Source organism: Palaemon carinicauda, chromosome 7 (genome assembly GCF_036898095.1).
Source record: "Palaemon carinicauda isolate YSFRI2023 chromosome 7, ASM3689809v2, whole genome shotgun sequence".
Taxonomy (NCBI): domain Eukaryota; kingdom Metazoa; phylum Arthropoda; class Malacostraca; order Decapoda; family Palaemonidae; genus Palaemon; species Palaemon carinicauda.
In genome coordinates this window covers 99,307,933-99,312,932 of record NC_090731.1, presented here as the reverse complement: position 1 = coordinate 99,312,932, position 5,000 = coordinate 99,307,933, and positions in this window count along the sequence as shown.

Here is a 5,000-nt window from a genome sequence, read left to right as displayed (position 1 = left end):
GTGAGTTTGAAACTTATGAGGTTATGTAATTTTCCAGCCGTAATAAATAATATATTTTAGGTGCCCAGACCCTTTGGATCGAGTAAATCTTTCATTTTATATATTGGAGATAACAGGGACATGTTTTCATTAAAGATTTAAATAGTATAGTGATGATAGGATTCTGTGTATTATTATGATATATTTTTTGGTTAGGTATTAAGTATTGTAAAGTATAAGATGGCACAGTTTAATATCCGAGAGTTTTTGTAATACCCAAATGTTCAGGAATTATCAAAAAGTAATGCAACCAAGGCTCAGTGGTTCTCTATTTCAATTACATGTGGTGGCCAGGCAACGAGTGGGATGATTAAAGCTCAAATCAAGTGTCTAGCCTTAGAAGTGTTGATGAATTCTGGTGAGTTGTCGGTAGAAAATATTATAGCAGCTTGTGAACTGTTAGAGGAAGATGAAGCAGAATTTGTAGTGAAGAAAGGACCAGTTGACTAAAAAACTGAGGGGATAAAAGCAGACAAGAATGAAGAGGCTGAGATTCGACGAAATGCAAATGAAGATAATTTGATTAAGTTGAAGATGATGGAAGAAGGAGAGAAGTAGCATGACGAGATGACGAGAGAGGGAAATGGAAGCCAGACGTCAAGAAAGAGAGGGAAATGGAAACAAGACAGGAAGAAAGAGAGAGGGAAATGAAAGCAAGACTGGAAGAAAGAGAGGCCGAAGAAGCCAGAGAGATCGCAAGACATGCAATGGAAATGGAAGAAAGACGACAAGAAAGAAAGAGAAAAGAGAAGAAAAGGAAAAGGAAGTGGCCAGAGAGATTGCACGAGGGATTTAGAGTTTTTGAATGCTAGTGCAAGATCGACAACACAGAGAGAGATGAACCCTTCTTTGCACGATCCCGAGTTTAATATGACAAACGACCAGAGTTTAATTCCGAAAATTACAGAAGAAGCTCCCAATGAATTCTTCGATCATTTTGATATGGTTACATCAATGATAGTATGACCAGAAGATAAATGGTCTGTTTAATTGCAAAGTGTCTTGATTGGCAAATGACACAGTGCTTACCTTGTCTCATCTCAGGACTAGATACAAGAGTATCAAGATGTGAAGAAGAACGTGTTCCAAGTGTATCAGATGACACCTGAATATTATAATGAAAGATTCTGAAGTTTGCGGAAGAACTTTCCTGGATTACGCTTATAAGGTACAACAATATTTTGAGAGATGGATAGAGGCTGCTAATGGGAGGGAGAATGCTGATTTAAAAGAACGTACTTGAGAGAGAGAGAGAGAGAGAGAGAGAGAGAGAGAGAGAGAGAGAGAGAGAGAGAGAGAGAGAGAGAGAGAGAGAGAGAGGTCAAGAAAGTTGATAAAGCAACTTTGCTGAGTGAAGATTATAATATTATCAGTCGTAAACACTCCTTGGGTATGAAGTTTAAACCATTGTTCGGAACAAGTGTCAAGTATTCGCTGAACCAAGGAAACCAGTTCAGTAGTAACTATGCGAACAGGTTCAATAGTTACAGCAGAATTAGCACTTTGTGCTGCTTTAAAGCAGAATGTGATCGTACCACAGCAACGATCGTTGAATTTTCTTCCTTCAAGCATCGTGAAAGACGTGCAGGAGGTTAATATTGGCTGTTATAAGTGTGGCAAGAGAGGCCATATCAGTAAGGAATGTTGGTCGAACCAACCGAAAGCAGTCTCCCTAGTGGTTAAGGATAATTCGACTTCACAGAATGCATAGATGTAGAAACAATTGGGAAAGTATGAAGAGGAAAATAAACCGGCTAACGTTTACACGACAAGGAGGATAAACCCAAACAGCGTGGATGCCTTTAAACTAGATATTTATGAAGGTATATTAGCAGCAATTGACGGGAGTGAGCAAACTCCGGTCAAGATATTTCGAGACACAGGTTGTAGTCATAGTGTGGTGATATGAGGTGTACACCCATTGGTGCAACAGTCTCTCACAGGAGACTCGGTTATTTTGAAGGGAATAGGAAGTGAGGAGGTTACCCCTATTTGCCTTTGAAACTGTCTTGCTAGTTGGTTACAGAAAATTTTGATTTTGCGGTGAAAGATTTATTGGTTGTTGAATGAGTAGAAGTTGGTGGAGTACCGTTTGTGCCTTGTCCCATTGTTACGGAGAAACCATTGAAGTATAGTCTTACGACTCAACTCGAGAAGGACTACCCATATCTGTTTCCTAGTTGTGTGACTAGGAGTGTGATGAAGCAAGCGGCTGCTGAAAAAGAGAAAGAAACCGAAGGAGCGATGAACTTGGAGGATTTGTTTTCAGAGGAGAACTTCAGAGAGATCCCAAGTGAAGAGGAATGACAGACGAGTGGATAAGAAGACAAAGAAGAAATAGACCTAGAAGAAATAGAAAACTTAGCATTAGAAGTAGGACAAGTGAGTAGGAAAAGCCTGATAGTATTGCAATGGAATGATATTACGTTAACAGAGATATTATACAGTGTGTTGGATGAGATGGAACCACAGCATTCTCCCACCAGTTATTATCTTAAAGACGGGATGCTTATGAGGAAGCATAGACCCACCGATATCCCTAGGAATGCGGAATGGGGGATATTCCATCAGATATTGATTCCCGCACTGTTGAGAAGGAAGGTGATCGACGTAGCGCATGAGACGAGACACGTAGGAATAATGAAGACGACAGAGAAGATTAAGAAAAATATTTTCTAGTCTAGCATGTACAGAGACGTGAGCCAGTTTTGCCATGCATGTCTCGTTTGTCAGATGGCTGGAAAGCCAATCGAGTACATTAAGAAAGCTCCCTTACATTCGATTGAAGTGCGAGCAGAACCATTCAGCAAGGTAATGATCGACACTGTGGGACCATTACCAAGGCCGCAAAAAAGGTTAAGAATATATTTTAACCTTGATATATCCAGTGACAAGATACCTGGAAGCCAAATCTGTCAGCAACATCAGTGCCAACATTATTGCCGAAAAGTTAGTAGAATTCTTTTACTAAGTTTGGTATGCTGGAAATAATTTAAAGCAACCGAGGAACAAATTTCACATCAAAATAGTTTCAGGACGTAATGAAATTCTTGGATATGAAACAACAACTACCCACTGCTTATCACCCGGAGATCCAATATGCAGTAGAGAGGTTTTATCAAACTCTAAGAAGTTTGTCAAAAAAAATACTACAATGAAACAGGGAATGAATGAGATGTTGGACTATCGTTATTGTTAATGATATTTAAGGTACGTAATGCTTTTCAAGAAAGCATGGTATGTAACCTGAATGAAATGGTGTTTGGACGCGAAGTACAAAGACCAATTAAAATATGAGCAGAAAAATGGATAAGGAAGAGGAAGCGGGCGGAGAATATGTCAAGAATTTGAGGTAAAGAATGCGCGAGATAAGGACATTTTCCCTAGAAAATCTTAAAACGAATCAAGAAAACCAGAAGTAAAGGTTTGATATGAAAAGTAAGGACAGACAGCTTATGGTCGGACATCAGGTGTTGGTTTTCTTGCCGATAAGGAGATCCCAGCTCACCAACAAGTTCCAAGGACCATTCAAGATTTTGGAGAAGATCAGTGATCTGACCTGCATTATCAAAACCCCAGGAAGAAGGAAAAGTCAAAGGAAAGTAAAATTTAACCTAATGAAAAAATACTTAGGTGAAAATGACACCAAAGCTTCACAGGTGTGTATGGCGCAAACCATACCATCATCAGAATACGACGACAGATTTGAGGTAGGGTGGTAAGCTAAGTGAGCAATTCATCCATCATTCAGAACTTGAAAGGGAAATTAACTCATTTGAACCAGGAATTAAGACGATTGATTAAAAGTTTCCCTTAAATTGGTTTGTACACCCTGAAACGAACCAACCTGACAAAGTATGATATGCATATTATAACAACGGAAGACCATTCAAACAACGCGCTTATCTACTGTTGCCATATCACCAAGAAGTGTTGAGAAAAGAAGTGGAATATTTGTTGCAAAAAGGGGTAGCAAAACAAAGTTCTAGCCCTTACAGTTCTCCATGCTGCTCATGAAAAAACCAAACGGTTCTTTCATGATGTGTACAAACTACTGAAAGTTAAATTATCCCTGCCACTCATCGACCAACTACTCGACAATATCGGACAAATGAGGATCGTCTCCAAGACCGACTTGTTAAAAGGTTATTATCAAATTCCTTTGAACTACAACGCAAAATTTTTATCATCTTTTATGACCTGGTTTGGGTTATATTGATACGCAGTCATGCCATTTCATCTAATGAACACCTCCGCTACTTTTCAACAAGTGATGGATAACCTTCTGGGATCAATTGAATGAGTAGGTTTATATCTCGACGATATTGTAATATGTTCATCGACCTGAAAAGAACTTCTCTGACCCCGAAGAAGGCATTTCAAAAGATGTGAGTAGTACACCTGACGATTAACCTGGAGAAGAGCGAATTTGGAAAGGCAACAGTTTGGTACTTGGGATTCAATATGGATAGAGAACAAATCGCCCCGGTAGCTGCTAACATCGAAGGAATAAGGAAAGTTTCAACCCTCACAACGAGGAAGAAATTACAACACTTTTTAGGGATGGAAGGATTCTACCAACGTTTTTGCTCGAGTTTTCCGGCTGTAGTCACTCCCTTAACGGATTTGATTAACCCCAAGAAACAATTTGTATGGACCAGCGAGTGCCAGGAATCCTTAGACAGGATAAAGCCCACATCAACTCTGAAACAGATACTATGAGCAGCTGATTTCAACTAGAAATTCCTTATCAAAGTGCATGCTTCGGATAATGGGATTGGAGCTGTCCGATTGCAAGATAGCGAGGAATGAATTCACCCTGTTTGTTTTATGTTGTTGAAGCTGAAGAAACATCAACGAGCCTACTCTCCAGTTGAAAAAAGAACTACTGGCACTAAACACAGCAATAGGAAGATTCAAAGTCAACGTGAACAGAACACAGAATGAAGAGATTACGGTGT